Below are 9889 nucleotides of genomic sequence, written 5' to 3'. Positions count from 1 at the left end.
ATATGTGGAAGAAAACCTCCTGTAGTGAACAGAAGGTTAGCCTCAGGCAGGAAGATGATGTGGGAGCCTCTGATTCATATTGACAATGTGACCCACCATAATCTACTTACTCTTTCTGTGCCCCAAGCAAATCATTTCCCCCAGACTCCTGTACCAGGCAAGAAGTAATGCTATTTTTTATTTAACTAGGACGAAAATCTGGTCATCTTAAGTGACATGGAAAAAAGTCATCCTCCGTTCAAGTTTGTCTAACACATCAAAGAAAGTAGTTATAATTCATGGTAACAGCGAACCAACTCCCAGGAAACTGAGTTATTCTGCTTAATTAATTTACTTTTGTCTTTTTTATCCTTAACAAGATCTAAGATCAGGACCTCAGAAATCATCTTGTCCAGCTTCCTCACTTTACAGATGTGGAAACTGAGGCCCCAGAAAAGAGAAGTCACATGGTTGGAGACTGGCAGAGCCAGGGCTTGAAGCTAGGCTTATGAACTCAGAGGCTAGAGCTCTTTTCGTTACATTATGTAAGCTCTGAGGTAGATGTTTAAATTTGCAGCAGAACTGTATTTGCCTCAAAATGGTTCTTCTTTTCCTTTTTCTTTTTGGATACTGGGATTTAGTTTCATTCGGGCACAAAATTCTTTGTTCTAAGGAGTCCCTTCTGCAGGAAGACTTTGCTGATGCTTCCCCTTCCATCTAGCTGCCCTGTATTTATCTCTTCTTGTGTAGTTCTTGTATACTTATTTGTTGTTCAGTTCTGTCGGACTCTTCGTAATTTGGGGTTTTCTTGGCAAAGATACTGGAGTGGTTTGGCCTTTCCTTCTCCAGCTCCTTTTACGTATGAAGAAAGAGAGGCAAACAGGGTGAAGTAACTTTGCCCAGGGTCACACAGCTAGTTTCTGAAGCCAGATATCAACTCAGGAAGAGTCTTCTTGACTTGAGGCTCAGCACTCTATCCAGTATGCCATCTAACTGCCATATCTATATGTGTGTGTATGTATATATGTATATATATGCGCATATATATTTATGTATGCGCATATGTATACATATATATATATATTTATGCTATTGTTTAGTCGTTTCTCAGTTGTGTCCAACTCTTGGTGTTCCCATTTGGAGTTTTCTTGACAAAGATACTGGAGTAGTTTGTTGTTACCTTCTCCAACTCATTTTACAGATGAGGAAACTGAGGCAAAGAGGATTAAATGGCTTGCCTAGGGTCACACAGCTAGTAAGTGTGTGAGGCCAGATTTGAACTCAGGAAGATGAATCTTCCTGCCTCCAGCTCTGGCACTCTACTGCACTACTTAGCTGCCCCATATATACTTACATGCTTCTTGTTTTCCTACATAAGGTGTAAGTTCCTTAGAATGGCAACAGCCAAAGCCTTGAGGATGACTATTGTCTCATTCTTTGTGTCTGTATACCCAGGATTTAGGACACAGCAGGCACTCAATAGGTGCTTGCTTTTTGAAAAATAAATTTTATTGACGATCTTTACATTGCTTAAATTCCCCCTTTGTTCTCTTCCCCTTCAAAAAAAGTTTAATAAGCTCATTTTAAAAAAAGAGAAAAGAAGGGAAATCAGCAAAAAAATGGAAAAAATATGAAAATATATGCAATATTCCACACCCATGAACCACCCCCTAATTCCCAACCTATGGGAAAGGATGGGGGAAGCTGTATTCTCACAGGTCTTCTTTGGGACCAGGCTTCTTCTTTGTAATTTTGGAACATTCATTTTCAGTTATTTTGTGCTGGATGTTCTTTCCATTTATATTGTTATAGTCGTGTTTATATTGTTTTCTTGACCCTGCTTACTTCACTTTGCATCTGTTCAAGTAAGTCTTTCCAGACATCTCTGCATACATCATAATTTACTACTTGTTATAGCACAGTAATATTTCATAACATTCATACACCACAGTTCATTTAGCCTTTTGAGGGACATTCCATTTTTTTTTTTTTGCTATCACAAAATACAAATATTTTGCTGTATATAGGGACTTTCTCTTTATCAATGACTTCCTTGGGGTATATGAGTATAGACTATTTATATAGTATATGGGGTAATGGAGTGTGGACATTTTTATCACTTAATTTGCATAGGTGTAAAAGCTAATGGCTGATTGAAAATGTGTGAGAGTGGTTGTCGCTTTATGGGTTTAGAACAGGTGACAGCCATGCCTAACCAAAGGAAAGCAAGGTCACTTCCGGCTCTAAAAGTTTATATGGAAGACTCAGAAACTGAAACTTGTAAAATAACTACAGTTGGTCACGTGAGCTCTGTCCTTCTTTAAGCAAAAAATAAAGCAAGTGAGATGACCAAGGATCAGTGATGAAAAGCGGACAACACTGCCTTCTCATGGAAGCAAGGAGTAAGAGCAGTCAGTCTGAGGAAGGCTAAAGGAAGTTTTCAGGGCTGGGCTGACCTCTGGCACCTCCAGGTGCCCAAAGTTGAGAAAAAAAGGTTTTGTTAGGAAAAAGTAGCATACAAGTAGGCCATCGCTGTTATTTATACATTTGTTGGCCACTTTAAATTAAAATCTGGTACCTGTTTTTGACTTGTAAAGAAGTTAAATGGCATTTTTCCTATTTTGATCAGTGGCTCAGAGAAGGATAGTACAAAAAATTGAACTATCATCGTTCGATTCCTTCTCATAATGACATTTAATCACCCAGTAGTTTAGCATTAGTAAATAAAATGGACACTAAACTGTTTGGAAGGAGTGTTTTTTCTAAAGGAGTGCAAGCTTTCATCCCCAAAATCAGGCATCTATGTGCCAAACGGATATATTTTACAGTCATCTATTACCACCCTTCAGGTCTTGCCTTATTGTCACCTTGTAATAATTGAATAAACATAAAAATGAAAATCTGTACACTTATAAAACCTCTGAAAGTTTAATCTCTTCTCTTCCCCCTCCATTTAGTTGTACAATTCCAAGCAAACATCTAGTATGCCTTTATGATGGCCAGTGTCTCTAAATCCCTCCTGGTCTGTGCTATCAAACTGAGACATCAACGTCAGTGTAGAGTGTATCATAGGATTCTCTGAAGCACAAAATGAGGAGCAGACTGATCGAATATGACCCAGGAAGGCATCAGTTAAATCAAGAGAAGTATGATAAATATGGTAAAATGTGAGAGAAAATAAAAGCATGCCCATGAACATATTACTTAAAAGGCAACAACTCCATGAGTAATTCCTTCAGGAACTGGGTAGACAGTTTCCACAAGAAGCTCAAAGAAGACAGGAATGCTGCTATTCGAGAACAGTCCCTGTGGGTGACAGAAGGTATATGATGTCCCTTTAGATAAAGGCAGATTAGTAATACTGTTCAAGCAGGTCAGGGTGAACCAAGTGGATGAGAATGTAGATACAGAAATAGTAATAGGAGGATGAGCTTCGGATATGCTTTGGATAAAATCTACGAACCTTGCAAAAGCTATACCAACAATACAGCCTCCAACTATAACCCAAAATCCAATGTGACCAGCATCTATTTGGCTGATATCAGAATGAAATCCAGAACTCCAAACCAACCAGCAAATACATCTGAAAGTATGGCATAGACTAGGGCAGAAACCTCAAATTGCTTAAGAGCTTACAGGAATTACATGTAGCTTAGTGGCTGGCTTGCTGCAGCCCAGCTAGGAGGAAATGGAAACTGTGTTGGAAAATAGGCAACTGCTGCAAAAAAAAAAAAAGTCAGAATTCCAAATTCTGCATGTAATACCATCCCTATAAGATATCTCTATAGATGCTGCTGCTTTCTGAGGCAAGTCGATGTGATGTTTCATTAGAAAATGGAACCACAAGATGTCCAATCAGAAACGCACAGGCTCTACTGAGGTAACTGAGCACAAAGGCCATTGCTGCAGCAGTAGCTCATTCATCTGGAGAAGACCATGTAGTAGATGGGAATACAGCAGTATCCATTACAGCTGCATGTGCTAATCCGTTGAGCAGCTGTCCTCTATAGATCAGTCTTATTGTAATCTCTAAGTCTCATGATACAGGTATGCATCTTAGACCTGTTCCCAAAACCATAAGAAAGGATGTCAGCTGCGCAGTAACTCAGAGATTTCTCTTGTCTTGTTCAAAGCAGCGCAGGAAGCCAATGGACCCTCAGAGCACGAGAAGCCCCATGGATGTCCCAGCTGGAGAAGCCATATACCCTGCTTGAGTTCTGGATGGAGCCCCCCTGGTTTTATACCAGGTCCTGCAGGAGGCTGGCTACCAGGTGATGATTTTTTTTGGTCACAATAACCTAATTTTTACATTGTGATGATTAAGAAGGTTTGAGAGACATAGTTTCTGGGTAATTTAATCATTTTATTAATAAGGCCAGCAGGTTGTTAATAAAAGGATGGTCATTTGACCCTCTCTCTTAGACCAGGCTGGCTCACAGTTTTTATACCCTTCCAATGAGCGGCTGATGACATCCATCATCATGTCACCCTTGGACCTAGAAAATATCTCTATACCAGATCTTTCCCAGCTACACCAGACCACTCCCAGTCTTGGGTTATCTAGACCCAAATTTGAGTTCAACACAATGGACTTCCCCACCCTGGATTAATTTCTTGTAAAGTGGGGTCTGACCCCACTCAAGGAGAGATCAAGGACACTTAATGTGAACTTATTTTCAGTAATACTTCAAGGCACATTCAGATCAGGATTTGGAAAGAAGGGGAAAGCTTTTGAATCTCTCCAAGATATTAGTTATTAATAATCTTTTCTCTCAACACTAAAGAAAAGATGTTTGCCTTTGATTAAAAATAAGCTTAATTATTCTAGTTCTATAGCAAATATTTTGTAATAAGTTTTAGTTGCAGGTCTGCTTTTCTAGAGTAAGAAGAAATTTTTCTTTGAATTCTTTGCAGTATGGAAAACAAACCTTGTACTTGTATAAATTTACATGAAAACCTCTTCTGATAATTGTGGCAAATGAAAATGAGCCATTACCTCAGGTTAGCTCTATGGGGGAACAGAAAGGGTGATGAGCAGGGAATTGTTAGATTTTGGTACTGATTCTGACTTTTATCAGAAGAAACTCACTATATGACTTGGACTATGCCATTTAACCTGTGCCTCAGCTTCCTTATCATTAAAATGGGGATGTGTGATAATACATTACCCAACTTTATGAATTGTGAGAGTTGAATGAATGTCGTTCAGTCATTTTTAGTTGTGTCCCCATTTGGAGTTTTTCTGGCAAAGGTACTGGATTGTTTGCCATTTCTTTGTCCAGTGCATTTTACAGATGAGGAAACTAAGGCAAAGAGAGTTAAGTGGCTTGTCCAGGGTCACACAGATAGTAAATGTCTGAGGCTAAATTTGAACTCAGGTCCTCCTGACTAGAGGCCCAGTTCTCTATTCACTGTACTACCTAATTTTCCTATACAAATTCAAGATATTTTTATCATCAGCATAATCATCATCATCATCATCATCATCATCATCATCATCATCATCGTCATCATCGTCATCACACTGAAGGAAGAAAAGGGCCAATGGAGAACAGCAGGGATCAGTGATCATACTGAATCATAGCCAGAAGGGACAGCAGAGAGCATCAATAATTTTGTTGTTTTATAAATGAGTAGACCAAGTCTCATCGAGTCTATGTGATTCGTCCAGGGTCGCCTCTGGAGTAAATAGCAGAGGTGAGGTTCAAACTTAGGTCCTCTAACTCCAAATCCTGTGTATTACAATGCTCTTCAATCACCTTACAATGAAATAGAATAATCTACACATCCACTAATTTACTACAGTCTATCTGTCATGGTGGAAAGAAGACTGGATGACCAGTTATCAGACCTGGGTTTGCATCCCTGCTCTTCTGCTTATTCTGGATGGAAAGGACATCTCGGAATTCCTAATACCCTTACTCCTCTACTTCCCTTTTCTATGTTAACCGTATTATTCCATGTTTTTTCTCTAATAATTATTGTATTAGCCAGAGATGCTAAGCAAGTCATTTCAATATGGAGATTACAATCCTTTCTTTGTCTGATAACCCAGCCTAAATTATATATATATAATATGTGTGTATATATACACATATACACATACACATATATGTGTATGTGTATATGTATATATACACATATATACATATACACACATGTTTGTATATAGATGTATATGTATGTGTGTGTATATATACACATATATAATGTATATATGTGTATATATATACATATATATATGTATATATACACACACACACACACACAATCTCCCAAAAATATTTAGTTCAGTTTTAAACTTTAGTAGCTTAAAATTGCACCAAGACGTTTGGAATGCCATATATACACATGCACATCTGTGCATTTATCACACATGTGTATACACACATCTATACATATACATAGAATGTAAATATATAGGAATTGAATATGTAAATCAACCTTCCCAATTTATTGGAAAGGACACTGGATTTGAAGGCAGAGGATGCAGCTTGGATTATGTTAAACGACTCTGTTATAGGAACTTACCATCTCAAATTAGTAGTAATTGATTATAGATCCATTCTCTATGTGGCCATGAGCAAGTCGCCTTATTCTCCTCACCCTCAGAAGAAGGGCTTATACCTAATGATCCTTAAGGTCCCCTCTAGCTCTCAGTTCTATAATCTTTATGAAGTTATATCAACCACCTCATCCTAATCAATTTCCACAAAGTTCCCCCATTACTGAAGGCTCCTTCTACTCAACAGCTGTCCCTACTTTACTTGAGAAGTCAATTCAACTAGCAAATACACTGGGAACCTAATATGTACAATGCACCATGAAAAGCCTTGGGGGATGCAAGAATAAAACAAGACCTGCCATCATGGAAGTTATAAGACAAACACACAGATAGTTGTGATTCATGTTATAATATGCTAAATGTGTGCTAGATGACATTGTAGATAGGGTACTGGGCCTGGAGTCAAGAAGATTTTAGTTCACATCCAGCCTTAGAACATTTACTAGCTATGACCCTGGGCAAGTCACTTGTCTCATTTTCCTCAGTTGTACAATGGAGATGATATTAACAGTACCTAACAAGCTTAGGCACATAGTAGGCAATATATAAATGCTAGTTATCATCATCACCATCATCATTATGTTCGTTAGAGAGGTCTAAGCACAGTAGTATGAGAGAGCAGGGAGGATAACTGGGGGATGGGTCAGAGGACAGGGAATCATGGAAGGAATCATGAAGGTGGTATCAGCAAAGCTAGGCCAGGAAGGAAAGGCTAGGAAATAGGGTCCATATTAGGTTTGCAGGTCAGCTATGAGAAGTCCAAAACTGGGAAAATGTGAGGAGTCTTGTTTGACAAAAAGTACACAAAGGATAATGATATTTGGAAATTCAGCAAGACAGTCATTAAGCATAAGCACCTCCTAGTTCACCAATGGGTTTGAGGCCTGTCAGTTAGCTTCAGCCTAGTTACTTTCAACCTGGTTTAGCCCCTCTGCCAAGACAATTTTACTGGGGTGTAGACATCAAAGGTGGATAAACAGCCCTGAAAGAGCTGTGCAAGGGCTGACACCAGACATACTAGTACCTCCCTGAACACATGATAAATGTGAAGCCCATGAAAACTTTGCCAGGTAGAGTGGGAAGATCAGAATAGTTTGCTTCAATAATCATGAAGGCAGCTCAGGCAGGAGCCATGGAGTACTTAGAGTTTGATCCACTGTATCTGGGGTCATCACCAATTGTCTTGACTGTTGTCTTGCCTCTGAACTTCTAAGACTCTGGAGGAGAGAGCTAGACTGATAACTATGCAACTGTGCCTCAGTTAAATCCAATTCATTTGCAAGTCAAGACATTACCCCATGAAATCACTCATCCTTAGGTGAACGACACCATTAAGCACCTACTACTCCTGGTAACATCAGGCACCGTACTAAATGCTGGGAATACAAAACAGGCAAAAGACAGTCTCTGCCTTCAGGGAGCTCACAATCTAAGGAGACCACAACCAAACAAGACATATGTACAGGATAACTAGGAAGTAATTAATGAAGAATGGGGCAGCTAGGTGGCACAGCAGCTAGGTGACAGAGGGCCTGGCCAAGAGTCAGGAAGACTCATCTTCTTAAGTTGAAATCCAGCCTCAGACACTCACTAGCTGTGTGGCCCTGAGTCAGTCACTTAACCCTGTTTGCCTCAGTTTCCTCATATATAAAATGAGTTAGAAAAGGAAATGGTAAACCACTCCACCATCTTTGCCAAGAAAACCCCAAAAGGGGTCACAAAGAGTCAGACATGACTAAAATGACTCATCAACCACAATTAACAAAGGGAAGGCACTAGAATTAAAAGGAGTTGGGAAAAGCTTCCTGTAGAAGACAGGCTTTTAGTTGGAATGTAAAGAAAGCCAGGGAAGTCAATAGGTTGAGATGAGAAGGGAAAATATTCCAGATATGAAAGCCAGAGGAAATGCCTGGAGCCAAAATGGAACAAGGAGGCCAGTGTCACTGGATCAAAGAGTAAAGGTGGAGGGGGATGGGGGTGGCAATGTAAAGTGTAAAAAATGTAGAGAAAGGGGGACTAGATTGTGAAAAGCTTTGAACCCCAGCCTGAGGATTTCGTACTTGGTCCTGGTGATGATAGGGAACCACTGGAGTTTTCCACAGGGGTGTGATACACTTACACCAGAATTTTAAGAAAATCATTTTGGTGGCTGAATGAAGGATGGGTTGGCATGGGGAGATACTAAATACATAGTCTGTCGTAAATATATATGTGTATATAAATATACATGCATATGGCTAAAAATACAGAGTTTATGTTTTATTTCATATACTGTAGAGAAATACTGAAAGTCTGGGGCAGAGGGTGTATGGTTATTTAAACAGAGACATGGCTGTTCGTGCCTGAGGCGGATTTTGTGGGGAGAGGGGAGAGCAGAGCAGTATCACTGTAGGTACAGCAGTGATAAAAGGAGGTGACCCACATACACCAGAGGGTCTGACTCGTGCCCCTACGTGGTTAGAGCCAGTTATAAGAACCAGGGATGGTGCATGGGCACATGTGCAGCACATCCCTGGATGATTACCAGGGAGACGTGGGGACAACAGTTCCTGTGGGGACTTAATGTACCACACCATGTTGTTGTCGTAGGGCAGATCCCCAATTCCCTCCCCACATTTCCCTCATTTTGCCTCAGGGATATGAAATAATCAGTTCTCCCAATTAGTATGATTAGTATGACTAATCTGGCCATGGTTCTAGAGATAGATTGGAGAGAGAATAGACTAAAAGAAGGGAGACCAATTAGGAGATTATCACAATAGCCCAGGAGAGAACAGCTGAAGTGGGAACAGTGGGCTGGATATTGACAGTCCAGGTACCTCAGCCAGGTGGGGAACAGATTACTTAATTTACAGCCCTTCTTCCCCACCTTGGGAGCAGAAAAGAGTAGTTCGGATTTATACAATGCTTTAGAGCTAACCAAAGACTTTCCTTTGCCGAAGTTTTCCTATTAGGTGGTCATCATAAGCGTTATTGTATCTATTTTTAGATAAGGAGATTGAGACTCACAGAAATGCATTACCGTGGCCGTGGTCTCATAGACAATAAGTGGCAGAAGTAGAACTCGAACCCTGGTTTGGTCATTACAAGTCCAAGGCTGAAGTTATTGTATCACTTCAAGGAGTGGAAGCCAATAAGTGATCTGAGATTAGCAGTTTTATAGGCACAAAAGCGATAAAAAAAAGTAGAGTGGGGTCGTGCTCAGGAGGTTAGGAGGGTTAGGGACCAAGAACCTGACAGGCTGCGAGTACAGCTGGGTGGTGCAGTGGATAGAGTGCCAGGCCTGAAATCAGGAAGACTCCTCTTCCTGAGTTCAAATCTGACCTCAGACACTTTATAGCTGTG

The 9889-nt window shown here is 40.0% G+C and overlaps 1 pseudogene; it reads right to left on the bottom strand.

The window, feature by feature from the left end:
• Nucleotides 1-2953: 2953 nt before the first annotated feature.
• On the bottom strand, nt 2954-9120 carry LOC140522792 (solute carrier family 49 member 4 pseudogene; annotated as a pseudogene).
• Nucleotides 9121-9889: the final 769 nt, after the last annotated feature.

This window comes from Notamacropus eugenii, chromosome 2 (genome assembly GCF_028372415.1).
Source record: "Notamacropus eugenii isolate mMacEug1 chromosome 2, mMacEug1.pri_v2, whole genome shotgun sequence".
Classification (NCBI taxonomy): Eukaryota; Metazoa; Chordata; class Mammalia; order Diprotodontia; family Macropodidae; genus Notamacropus; species Notamacropus eugenii.
The sequence above is the reverse complement of the archived record's forward strand: the minus strand, read 5'-3'. Positions and strand labels throughout refer to the sequence as shown.